General features: G+C 38.4%; 1 long non-coding RNA gene across 1 annotated transcript in view; it reads right to left on the minus strand.

Moving 5' to 3' along the window:
• Positions 1-2022: 2022 nt before the first annotated feature.
• The window catches only part of LOC128152052 (uncharacterized), a 55429-nt gene continuing 43202 nt past the window's right edge, over positions 2023-14249 (minus strand). Inside the window, exon 3 of the long non-coding RNA XR_008238523.1 lies at positions 2023-2123. This is a non-coding gene — a long non-coding RNA (uncharacterized LOC128152052). The remainder of the gene's footprint in view (positions 2124-14249) is intronic.

Genomic DNA, 14249 nt, shown 5'->3' on the forward strand with positions numbered 1-14249 from the left:
AGAAGAAAAAAACTGTCTTCACGTTCAGACTATTTCACAAAATTAACATGTGTCCTTTTCCAAGTCTTCCTAAATCCTTACAAAGACAAGTCGTGGAATATGAATTTTCTAAGATTTCTTAAAAATAAACCATAAAAAATTGTTAAATGTAGGTTTCTTCCTGTACTATGGAGAGGCTGCTACTTTTTTTATTTCCCTCATTTCTTATCTTGCTTTGCCAACAGCTAGAACAACTAGTATTTCTCCAATTATACACTGTAATTCCCAGTCTTCAACTACGTACGCATCTCTTCACCTCACCTGCATCATTTCCTTCCTAAATTCTTTGGGTGCTTTGGGATGGAATTTCTTGAGTGCTGGATAAGATTCTTAAATCTGGGAGCCTATTCCCAAGTTATTGAAAAAACAGAAAGCAAAAAGCTCTTCTTCACTCTATCGAATCCATTTTTACTTAACTTAGATAACTACTCACAATTCTGTAGCGTTCATACTCTATTTCAGCTCAAGACAGAAAAATGTTTAAAGGCAGAATTGATTGAGTATTTTTCTTAAAAGGATTCTATACTGAAGTGATTCATCTTCTGGGGAAATGCTGTGGTATTTTCCCAAGAATTATATATGGTATTTATCAGAAAACGAAAATTCCACTACATGTACAATATATTAAATATTTATGGGATTTCAATGTATATGCATACATGACAAGTATAAATAGACAGCATCTTATATTTGTCTGAGAGGAGCAGACATCAAAGAAGGTCCTCAGCAGGACAGAGAAAGCTCTTTTCTGGCCCCTTGCTGTAGATGAAGCCATGATTTTTTTGTCCTGTAAATCTGTTTAGCCACCTACCGCAAACACTGCTATTATTTTTGGATTTGCCTTAACGCTCAATGACAAACACTTTTTCATATGCAAGCATTCTGCACATACAAGTTTAACTGGTTGATTATAGTGTCTTCATAAGTTTGTGGGGGATTATGACAGAATTGTAAGAAAGATGATTTGGAAAAGATATACAAGGCATTACTGGTTGATGGAAGATAGAGTATATGTAAATATTGTATATGATACTTTGAATAATGTTGAAGTACCTAAAGTAGGTTTAAAGCCTTTTTCTAAAAATGTATCAAAGAGAAAATGATTAATTGATGCAATATGTTTCAGAGATGCTGTACCTGACCTGGGAGACAAAGGCTAATCTAGATTCAAGTAACCTGGTAGAACTCTATTGACTTCCAGAACACCTTGACTTCATATCTTAGGGTTCTGTAGGGGTTTAATTGTTTATCTTCAACAGTGGAAAAATACCATCTTCCCATTATTCATTCATTGAAACTGAGCCATTAGAACATCATGGAAAACCTCAATGTTCAAAAAGTATTTGCTAATAAAGATGGAAGTTTTTATCAGCTAGTAACATGGAATTTAAGTTAGCTAAAAATATTTCACCACCCTTATTTTTTTCTTTCTTTTTCTTTTTTTTTTTTTTTAAATCAGCAGACCAAATATAATTATATTCCCTGGTTTTCAAAGTTTTTGAATCTATAGTTCTTTACTTCTGAAGTACACAGAAGTTTAATTTCCTCCTCCATTTCCTATTTTAGAATTTCTTTTGAAATGCAGCTTAGTACATTTTATGTTTTAATCTACATCCTGAGCTGAAGTAATTCAAGATAGAATTGAGCACTATCCTAAAATAAAGAAGTGTTCTTCTTAAGGTCTCTTTTGTTCTCTGTCTCTTTATTTCACTGAACCTGGAAACAGTCATGTGTGAATGAGATATAGTCTAATGAACCTGTACTTTTTAGTACTCAGAATTAAAAAGAAAGGTAAAAATACTAGTTAAGACAGTCTTTAGTTCAGAATTGATATTGAGACATACACTGTAAATAAGCAAAGACTGTTGTGTCATTTTTTGTAGAGTCTTTGCCCTGTTGATTAATTTCAAGAATATGTTGGTTAAACCCCAGAACTGTTTTATGGAAATTCTTTCATGACATTATCCATACCTGTTATCTGAACAGTTATTGTTGTTTTTTCCACTCTGATAAGAATTTGCAGTTGAGCTGATCCTGGATTGTCTAACTTAACCTTTATCAAATGGAGCCACCTTCAGGAAGGCCTGTGGATATGTGAATATTTGTCATTCTACATGTCCAGAGAAGCACCCTGGCATCTTCAGTTGTGAGAAATATTCAGGGACTTAAGACAAAAGAAAACAATGAGACACAGTTGCTAATCCATAACCATACTGCAGTATTTCATATATCATAACTCTGTGTTTATATGAATTACAGGAATTTTAAATTAAAATTCCACACACTTTGTTATTCCTTATTACCCAAGCTTTGCTTGTACAAACATAAATATAAATTCTTGAAGGAAATGGGATATAATACTAGACTTACACAAAAGGAAATTAAAAAATGTACATTTTTAAATGAGAGGTCAGGATTGTTTTCACAGTAAGAGCTTTTATGTTTTTACAGGCAGAAATAGTGAAATGGCATTCTATGTCTGCATAAATAATATACAGAAACTATTATGTTGATGGAGACAGTCGTTAATTATTTAATAGATTAATTTCTTCCTAAAGTCCAGCTGCTCCTGTGTTTCACAGAATGATCTCAATATTTAGATAGATGTTGCCTAAAAGAATAATTGTCATTAGCTCTTCCTTAACGGTTAGCTGTGAATGGCTTCTTGTGCCACTGAGTATCGTCATTGGATAGTGACTAAGGGCTATTTATCATGTAAAAACTTTCCCTGTTCACAGTTGATTTTCTTGGAACAAATGACTACTTCATGAAAACCTTTCATATTTGTCTTTCCAAGTAAAAATAACTAAAACTAGGAAAAAGGAGCTGAGAGGCACTGATGGGATAATACATGGTACCCTTCCTTAGCTACAAGAATGTAATTCTTTTTCTGTAGTTACAGTTAAAGAAAAATAACTTTTTCTTTATTTTTACCCCATAAAGGGACTGTGACTGACTTCCTGTAGCTTTAATCCTGTATTTGATGCCTGTATGCTGCAAGTTGGCATAATGTAAGGAAGAGCTGAAAAAGACAGAAAGAACAAGAATGGGGAAAAAAAGGTATCTAACCATAGGTATGGAAAACCAGTATCTCAGTCATTGTAAATGTGGCAAACAATAGGATTAATGGAAGACTTATAGCAATCCTGTAAATTAGAGGCCATCAGTATAGTCTGATTTCTTGCATCTGCAGGGAAATGGAGGAAGAAACTTGATCATCATTAATTTCTCAGTACTGTAAAACTGATGGAATTAAGAACACAGTAATATGAAAAAAAAAAGCCTTGGTTTAGCAGAATGTAGACCAGGGAATAGAGAGGAAGTTTTGAGTGATTTCCCAGAAATTATGGCCAAAAGGAATATCTGGTTGATATTCTCTGCTGTTCTTTATATTCTTGTTTTTCTATAGGGATGCTACAATGGACAAGACCTCATTGTATTAATCCCTATAGAAAGAGAACAAAAAGATGTTCTATAACTCTGAGTGTTTACAAACAAAATGTAGCTGAAAAACAAAGGCTAAGTAGAAGCAGAAAGAAAATGAGTCCAGTGAAATACTGAAACAAAGTTAATCAGAAACAAACAACAAAAAGGACAGTGACCTATGCAGGGTGTGGATTGCTGTTGCTATATGACCTGGGCACGCATTCTCTGCAGTACTGTACTGCATGAAAACTCATACTAGGACCTTTAACAGTCATTTCCAATGGAGGTGGTCAAACTTGAAGGAAGGACCATTCATGTCAGCACTGTCTGGCTTCCATATCAATTAAAAGTAATTAAAAAGGGAGAGAAGAATTTCTCAAAATCTTTCTTTAATTGATAAAAGAACAACAGATAGGTCTAAAAGCAACAGTTCCTTGTAGAGACAAGAGGATATGAAGAAACAGAATAAAACTGAACAGATGGAAACAACAGTGCCATCAGTACCAGAATGAGAGTATAACCGAAACATCTATTGAGTACTTTGCTGTTAGACTGAAATGCTCATAGAGTGCCGATTCAAGAGATAGATATCATATCTGAAACAACTACAAATATAAATGCAGATTTAATACCCAAGTACTTCAGAAAGTTATCTGTCTGTACAAAAATTGATCAGAAATTTGGTGTCATCTCTTTTTCATCCATTACATGTCAAACATTTCCATTTCATTATCATTGTATGTTTCATACAGATAGATCTCACAAAATAGTTATGAGCTGTATTACAGGTTTTAATGACTCATTTCCATACTTGTTTCCATTACCTGAGAAAAGAAGTAATAGCAAGTGTTCCACAACTGTTCCATCAAATACTGCAAAGCTTTCAGCAGAGGTCATGATAATAAAGTGAACATGGATGTAATCCAGTCCAGAAAGTAAGAAAAATAAATTCTTGACAATAAGTGTCCCAAATATCAGTCTGAAATGGCCAGTGAATTAGTTCATCTTGTGTGTCTGCTGTGCCTTGTTAAGTATTTAATTTTGTATTACATTGCTTTTTAGGTTTCTTCCTGAGATACACTATCAAATTATTTTATTCTGTTGGCAGAACATGTGTTTCTCTTGTTATTTGCACTTGAAATGTATGAGTACCTTAATTAACCTCTTGCTAAGTAAAGATGCTTTTCTTTGCTGATCAAGATTTCATTTATCTTCTACCCACAACAGAAAAAGGAAAATTCTGGCTTTAAAAATTTATGATCTGATTATTGCTATCAACAACAAAAAAGAAACATTAAAATAATAGAATTTTTCTTCAGTTCAGACTATTTTGTATGCTGTCTTCTTTACATCTCCAACATGCCATTGGAAGATACTCTCATGTCTTATGATACAATTAACCAGAAGTAATTTCATACAACACATTATTTTGCAACACATATTGACATTATAGTTATTCTGATGTTTCTTTTTGAGCAAGTGTCTTGCCCATGGGTGGTGACTCACTGAAAAGAAAGCACAGCCCGATACATTAGATACAAAGTACATTAGAGACAAAGCAGTATCTAATGTATGAATGAGCAATAAATTGAACAGAATTCATTCAAGGAAGACCTTCAGAAAAAACAGCACATAGAATGCCATAACTTATGTCACACATTATGTTCCAAGAGAACACATCACACATTACTGGAGTTTGAAATTTTACATAAAAAGAATGAACTCCCACCAACTCTTTTCTCCAATGGAAAGTAAATCTGTGCATGCATCACACTGACTAGAGATTTAAGCCTGGTTTATTAACAGAATTCTGTCCATCTGCCTCACCTAGTATGGGCCAATGGATTAAGCTCTTGTTCTGCAATATGGTGTCTAGATTCCTTTTCCATCCTACCAGACCGAGATCACAGTGTTGGGTCCATTTGTTACACATAAATAAAGACGTCTGAATTTTTATAGGTTCTTTAAAATATTACAGTTCTTCCCTGTCACCCTCACAGACAACTTTGCAGAGGGCTAAGTTCAAAAGAGTCATGAACAAGAGCAAACTGAGTCATTTAGTACATCTAGTACTGTGGCCTAGTGAAAGTAAATATATTTGCCAAAGTTTCTGCTGTCAAGATAGGTGGAAGTATTCCATGTAAAGGCACTTTGTACTTCCCAAACTTCAGCTTTTTTCAGATGAGATCAAGATATATTAAGAGGACTGATTCAGTGAATTTCCACCTGCCTCTTTCCCTCCACATCCCTTCTCCAAGCTCCAGAGCATTACCATTCAAAATCAACTGAACCTCAACTGGCTTAAGGTAATTACTTTAGATCTGAGTCACAAAAATGTACATAAAGTCTGGAAGAGGATCTCGTGGCCTCCTGACTTTGGCTCAGATACCCACATTCTGCCCAGGATATAGTTGAGCACCAAAACATTTTTCTGCATCTGGCCCATGTGTGCTTTTTGATAGAGCTGTCAGTACTTTAGCTGGAAGGGAACTGGAATTTTGAGATGACTGACGATGTGATAAAATGAATTTTGCAGTTTAACAGCTTAGCAATTCATCAATTTCCTGCAAAACCAAAACCATATAATTTTCTATGTATCACTTGCAGTTAAATAGGAAATGTAGACTTTATGGAAAACTGGCCATCTGAAAATTGTATAAACAATACTAAATGTTAGCCCTGCTGCTTTCCAAATGAAGGTAACTGCTTACCTTGACTGGGTAGCCTGTAACTAATAAAGAGCTAGTAAGGTGAAGCACAATGGGCTCAAGACAACAAGTAAAGTAGCATTCTCCTTTATGGATGATGGGAATTGCTCGTCCAGTTGAGACTACACAGTACCGACCTCCTACTTCCATGCCTTTCTGCCCTTGTTGCTGTTGAGAGACTCAAGAAAGGGAAGGGTATACAGAAAACTGATTTATCAGATGCCTTATTTGGGCAGACTAGATCCCTTCCTTGGTCACACCTGAAACTTTGAGCTGAATCCTGAGGGTTAATTAAATAGGAAGACTAAATAACTGATTTGTTCCTCAGTTAAATTCTTTGTGAAGATGTCATAGGGATTCCGGAGAGTTGGACTTTTAATTACAAAGGCTTAGAAATAATGTGGCTTATAATTCTCACAGAATCATTATTTCAGATGAGGTATCTGTCTTATTTTCTTCAACATATTGGTCATATTCCCTGATTTTTTTCATCTGAGTTCCTTCATAGAATGTGATGTTTTTTCCTGCACTCCTACATTCGCTGTTCCCCAGCCTCAGGCACACCATGTCCTTCATATCTCTCTCTGCATGTATATTTACTCTACACCAATCAATCAAAGAATCAAGTAATAACATCTTTCATAAACCCCCAGAATATCAGTACAAAATGCCACCAAAAAAATCTCACTAGACAAAATGAGTAGGTGTAATTTCTCTATCTGACAAACTATTTAGCTAGCCTGACCTTTATTAGAAGTAAATGATCATAACAGCCAGAGGAAGCCTGAAAAAATGTAATTTTTTCAATCAAATGAGTATGTAAGAGAGTAACAGGTGAACACCAGCTCTGCTGAAGTCATCAGCACTTCCAAACACTTTTTTTGCCTTTGTAAACAATCTGAAATAAAGATGTACAGGAAAATGCACTATTCAGCAGCTAACAAATGATTAAAACAGTCCTGAAAGGTCAGTATTTTATAGTTCCGTATGTTGCAGATTCTGGCAGGGAGAAGGTCTGTTTTAAATAGTATTGCTAATACTTATCACCCATAACCCTGAGTACTAAAGCAATAATATTTCTTAGCATAAACCTCATATAGTCTTGGGGTAGGTGAGGATGCTAGTGACGATCCTGAATCAGACATTATATAAACCTGAATATTTTTTTACTATTCATTCAAAAATACATATGAAAGAAGGTTAAGAACTATGTAGAACACCAAACATTCTTCTAATTGTTTTTTTTTTTCCATACAAAATGGAGTGGCTATCCATAGGCTTGTCATTATTGACTCTTCTGATTGGAATAAAGATAGGTTTCATTATATTAGCTTTATTTCCCTTGCTACTTCAGTTTGAGTGATTTTAGGCTAGAAGAAGCTGATAAAAGGAAGCTATGTAAACTTGCAAATCAAAGTATGACAATGCTCTATGGCTAAAGATTGGAGGGAAAATCTCCAAAGAGAAAACTCATTAACAATCCATAATCTTTGCAGAAGTGGGAGTTTTTCTGAAAAATAGGTACCAGTTAAATCTTCAGTTTAACTACTGAGTTAAGTGCAGGTGCACTTAATGATGTCTAATGAATGAATGGCTCTTTTCATGTAAGTGACTACATTAAGCTATCATTGTTGTCTGTCTCTTCCAGTACATATGCTACAAATACCACACTTTCTCTTAGAAAATGGATCAAAGTTTTTATTTAAATCAAAGACATTCTTCCTTTCTATGGAGCATTTCTGTGAGTAGTTATGAAGAACAGGTGAAAGATATGAGGAAATCAAATGACAGACATAGAAAAATAGATATTTTATTTCAAGGGCTGGAAGTAAGGTCCAACACAATAACGCTGAAAAAGTTAAATTGCACACTTCAGAAAGAATTCACTGAAGTTTTCTGGTCAGAATGTAGATGGAGTCCACCAAAAGTAGATTTTCTCATTTATATTTCCTCCTTTTCCTTTGCTTAGAGAAGGACAGAAGGTCCAGTAAGACTGATTATTTTCTAACTACCAAAGACCATAGTTGTGTTAATTTAAAAAAGAACAATTAGAAATAATACAAGCATATTTTGCTAATATTGTCACTAGTGGCTAATTTTATCCCCATAAAGAAAAAAGTTTTCAAGTTCACAGGAAGGCTTTTTTTTTTTCAATAGAGGAACAAAAAATTAATTTCAAATTTGGCAAAGTTCTATGTGATTAACTGGGGAAACAGTTTTTCTGGGTAGTGTATGTGAAAGCAGATCAAACCCTGCACAACCAAGTAGAATCATATACCATCATGTGCAAGAGTCCAGGCCAATATGCAGAGGATGGAAAAAGAAGAACACAAACTCAAGAGGGGTGATTTGCAGACATTTGTTGATGAAAATATGGAAGGGTTCACATTGTCAGAGTGGTATCTCCCAGGCAACCACTCCTTAAACAGAAATGACAACAAATACAAGGTGATGCTGCTATCTATGGCATATTGATAACATTCTATTTCTTTATTCATTTGCTTGGCTAAAACTTGTATTCCTGCCGGAAACATGAACATGGTTTGTAATTGCTCAATATTTAAGTATCTGGATATAGAATACAACTAGACTTCAACCAGCTGTATACAATCTACATCTTTATATTATAATTCCCCTAGAAATCTACAATCCAGTCCAAAATGTAAATGGAATAAAAAAGCACATATATTTATGGAATAATGAATATAATGTGTATATATGCATGTACATGTTTAAGCCCATATCTAAGATATAGATACATCTGAGATACAGATTTTTTTTTTTTTTTTCACTTATGTACATGCTTATCGTGGTTTAAGCCCAGCTGGTAACAAAGCACCATGAAGCTGCTTCCTCACTCCTCGACGCCCAGCCCTGGTGGGGTGAGCAGAAAATACAAAGAAATGTTTGTGGGTCGAGACAAGGACCGGGAGGCATCATTCACCACTTACGGTCTTGAGCAAAAGACAGACTCGACTTGGGGAAAAAACAAAATCAATTTAATTTACTACAAATCAAATCAAAACAAGGATAATGAGAAATAAAAACTAAATCTTAAAACACTTTCCCCCCACCACCCCCCCGCCTTCCCGGCTCAACTCCGCTCCCGGTTTTCTCTCCCTCCTCCCCCCAGCAGCACAGGGGGACGGGGAATGGGGGTTGGGGTCAGTTCCTCACACGTTGTCTCTGCTGCTCCTCCCTGCTCAGGGGGAGGACTCCTCACTCCTCTCCTGTTTCACCGTGGGGTCCCTCCCATGGGAGACAGTCATCCATGAACTTCTCTGGCATGAGGTCCTTCCCACGGGCTGCAGTTCTTCATGAACTTCCCTGGCATGGGTCCTTTCCATGGGCTGCAGTCCTTCAGTCACAGCCTGCTCCAGTGCGGGCTTTCCCACGGAGTCATGGCCGCCTTCAGGGGCATCCACCCACTCTGGTGTGGGCTCCTCCCTGGGCCGCAGGTGGGCATCTGCTCCCCTGCTCCCCTCCACGGCCTGGGGGGGGACAGCCTGCCGTCTCACCACGGGCTGCAGGGGCATCCCCTCCTCAGGCACACCTCCTCCCCTCCTTCTCTACTGTCCATGTTGCCGACAAAGATGTTAAACAGTGCTGCTCCCAATACCAACCCTTGAGGAACTCCATTCATCACTGCTCGCCACTTGAACATCGAGCCGTTGACCATAACTCTTTGACTGTGACCATCCAGCCAATTCCTTATTGACGGAGTGGTCCATCCATCAAATCCATGTCTCTCCAATCTAGAGACAATGATGTTGTGCAGGACAGTGTCAAATGCTTTGCACAAGTCCAGGTAGATGATGTCAGTTGCTCTTCCCTTATCCACCAATGCTGTAACCCCGTTGTAGAAGGCCACCAAATTTGTCAGGCACGATTTGCCCTTAGTGAAGCCCTGTTGGCTGTCGCCAATCACCTCCTTATTTTCCATGTGCCTTAGCATAGTTTCCAGGAGGATCCACTCCACGACCTTGCCAGGCACAGACATGAGACTGACTGGCCAGTAGATCTCCGGGTCTTCCTTTTTTCCCTTTTTTAAAAATGAGGGTTATGTTTCCCCTTTTCCAGGCAGTGGGACTTCCCCAGACTGCCATGACTTCTCAAATATGATGGATAGTGGCATAGCCACTTCATCCGCCAGTTCCTCAGGATCCACTGATGCATCTCATCAGGTGCCATGGACTTGTGCACCTTCAGGTTCCTTAGACGGTCTTGAACTTGATCCTCTCCTACAGTGGGTGGTTCTTCATTCTCCCAGTCCCTGCCTTTGCCTTCTGTGACTTGGGTGGTGTGGCTGGAGCACTTCATGGTGAAGGCTGAGGCAAAAAAGCTGTTGAGTACCTCAGCTTTCTCCATGTTCCGGGTAACCAGGTCTCCCGTTTCCTTCTGGAAAGGACCCACATTTTCCCTAGTCTTCCTTTTATCACCAGCGTACCTATAGAAGCTTTTCTTGTTGCCCTTGATATCCCTGGCCAAAGTTAATTCTATCAGGGCTTCAGCTTTCCTAACCTGATCACTGGCTGCTCAGACAATTTCTTTGTGTTCCTCCCAGGCTACCTGTCCTTGCTTCCACCCTCTGTAGGCTTCCTTTTTGTGTTTGAGTGTGTCCAGGAGCTCCTTGTTCATCCACGCAGGCCTCCCGGTGTTTTTGCCTGCCTTCCTCTTTGCTGGGATGCATCACTCCTGAGCTTGGAGGAGGTGACCCTTGAATATTAACCAGCTTTCTTGGTCCTCTCTTCCCTCCAGGGCTGTATCCCATGGTACTCTACCAAGCAGATCCCTGAAGTGGCCAAAGGCTGCTCTCCTGAAGTCCAGGGTAGTGAGCTTGCTGTGCACCCTCCTCGCTGCCCAAAGGATCTTGAACTCCACCATTTCATGGTTACTGCAGCCAAGGCTGCCCTTGAGCTTCACATTGCAGATGGGTTTTGAATACCTCTAAGGATGGAGATTCCACCACCTCCCTGGGCAACCTGTGCCAGTACTCAGTCACCCTCACAGTGAAAAAGTGTTTCCTAATTTCAGACAGAACCTCCTGTATTTCAGTTTGTGCCTCTGGTCTGTCACTGGGCACCACCAAAAGGAGCCTGGATTCATCTTCTTTGCACTCTTACTTCAGGTATTTATATATATTGATGAGAACCCCCTAGGCCTTCTCTTCTTGAGGCTGAACAGTCCCAGCTCTCCCAGCCTTTCCTCATAGGAGAGATGCTCCATCCCTTACTCATCTTTGTGGTCCTTCATTGGACTACCTCCAGTATGTCCATGTCTTTTCTTGTACTGAGGCGCCCAGAACTGGACACAATACTCCAGGTGTGGCCTCACCAGTGCTGACTAGAGGGGAAGGATCACCTCCTTCAACCTGCTGGCAATACTGTGCCTAATGCAGCCCAGGATACCATTTGCCTTCTTTATTGCAAGGGCACATTGCTGGCTCATGTAAGTATATACATACTTACATATGTATGTCCTGATTTATCCTGTTCTTGATAGAAACGAAAAAAAAAAAGATTAAAAAAATAAAATATTTTGAATCTTACATGGAATAATGTGCAGTATTTTTCTCTTCTTGAGATATAAGATTGTTTGGTATGCCCTTCCTGTTTTCAAAGTGCCAGTTCTTGTATGGAGATACATGTACCCTGGTTTTATTTCACCACATTTTTACTCACTGACACTATGAAGTTTAATAGCAGCTTTAATATTCAGTTTCAATAAAACAGGCTAAAATATCCTTTGGGGAATGGAAATCTAAAGGGAATAGTATGTAACTATCAAATTTTCAACCTTGCTGGAACTTGGAACTCAGCCCAGATTTATAGTGATTAATTCTCTGAATCTAAAAGTGCCTAAGTTTCACTTCAACTAAAATTAATGATTCTGATTCTCAATGAGACTTAGGAGCGTGCATCCAGTTTAAATTAAACCTAAACAGGAGTTAGGAGCCTAAGTGACTTTGTGAACCTGTGTGCAGGAATATGATGTAGAGACCAAGAAGGTGAAATCTCTCCCTACCTGTCTAAATGCCCCAGTGCCAAAGATGCTGTATTTATATTAGAAGACTTAGCAGATTGAAGTTCTACTACACCTTATATTTCAAGACATGCCAGCACCTCAGTTTATTCAAGGTTTAAAAACCTCTGTGTGCTTCTATCAAGATTCCCAACTTAGACTACCCCTGTGTAAGCTGTCAGTGCAAAACCCCTTATTCTGGTGAGTGAAACATGAACCAAGGAGCAAAAGACCTAAATTTTAGACTCTCAGCAGCAGGAGGGCCTTTGAACCCTGATCTTCTGCTCACTGGGAAAGTTTATCAGGACTACGACTAGAGAGAGGTTAATAAGAAAAAAAAAGCTTGATTCAAAGATGGTGCCAAAAGAGATGGTTCTTGGGTTTTTTAGATAATGATTGAGTAGAGGAGCCTGTAGAGCAGGAAGCCTGGGTGTTAAACTTCTTTTGTACACTTGGGCTTTTCACACTCACTGCCCCTAGGAGCCAGGATACTGTCCAAACTCACCTATTAGTCTTGTACAGGACCTCTGCAGCCCCACTAGGATGCCCATGCAGAAAGGAATGAAAGACACCTGGGGACAGGTAGACACTAGGCAAGGGTTAGCCTAGCTCTACAAGCAAAGGGTGGTAGTACTTATCTTGCAACCCTGGGTTACCATCTCTCTTTAAGGCAGAGAACCTAAGACTTTCTCACCACCAACAACCCCTTAGTAACTGCAACTGGACTTAACATCAGACTTTTTCCTTTTCTTCAAGGAGGATGATCTCACAGTTTATGCTAACTGGTAGCCTCTAAAGGTCTGACAGAAAACGATCTAATCCTAGCTTCTCTGAAAGCCTGATAGTTGATGCTATGGCAAACTCCACCTCTGTATGGTGAAGTTGTAGGTTCACAAAATTCCAAGCTGAGGTGAGTCTAGACCTCACTACTTCTGCTTTTTGCAAGGGTATTCCAACCAGAGGATTTTTATGTAAAAGATAAGGTCTGCTGCTAAAATTACATACACAACTAAGTTCTAAGTTGACTTCAGATTGACTTATTTCATAGATGTGCTTCACTGCATCTCAGGTAAACACCCAAATCTAAGCAAGTGGTGGATTTCCAGATACAATCCTTCCATCTATTCTTATTCCACACCTACCTATTTAGTATATAGATCTTTTGTATCCTCTTCAATAAATGTTTGACTTTCCCCACTGACTATGGAAGACTTGAAAACCTGACACATAAATTTTAATATCAGTCCAAAAGCCAGATGTTTCATTTTCAGCTGTGGTAATACTCAATGGGGGAAAATCTGAACTCAGAAACTTTTACTGTATGTGGAAACTTTCTCATATGTGACACGAGATAGTAATCTTATCTCAGTTCCTGGAAATTACACCTGCTCAAAAGTAACATACCTTTTGTTTCCCCTTTCTTCATAACTCTGTAAGAAAGGCCTATTCATTTTGCAAGTCTCAGAAAGATCAAGGGTGGATTGGATTTACAGGCTGTTTTTCAGCTGAGGAGATGAGACTTATGGAAAACAAATAAAAAATCCTCAGAAGCTAATGTTTTCAGACTGGAACCACTCACAAACAGTGAGTTTCCTTATTAACCCCCTTTGTAGTTCAGGTTTGCGTTTAATTCCATTGAGTGCAAGGCCAATGCTTTTGTTTTTTTCTTTTGACCTTTATGGTTTTAATAAATGAAGATCTGTCATGTGTTCTTCTAGCCAAATACAGTGCCCCCGGTGTAGAGGTGTGTAAGTTAATTAATTTCCATGCTTTAAAGTCAGGTGAGCCTAAACATCTGCTTTGATTCTATTTGACATACTACAAAGTATTCACAAAGTAACCAGCCGTGTCTCATGCCAGGCATTTCTTTCAAGTGGCTTTACAGAGTTTGCCTTGTGCGGAGTACGTGATGAAGGAAGGACACAGAATCTGGGTGGCTGCAGTAGTCAGAAACAATGCCCATGGTTGTCCAAATAAAATTGAACTAAATGGATGAAACAAATTTACAAATTTTTGTCCCACATCTGGCTGAAAACTCTGTAATATGGAGATTTC

Source organism: Harpia harpyja, chromosome 15 (genome assembly GCF_026419915.1).
Source record: "Harpia harpyja isolate bHarHar1 chromosome 15, bHarHar1 primary haplotype, whole genome shotgun sequence".
Lineage (NCBI taxonomy): Eukaryota > Metazoa > Chordata > Aves > Accipitriformes > Accipitridae > Harpia > Harpia harpyja.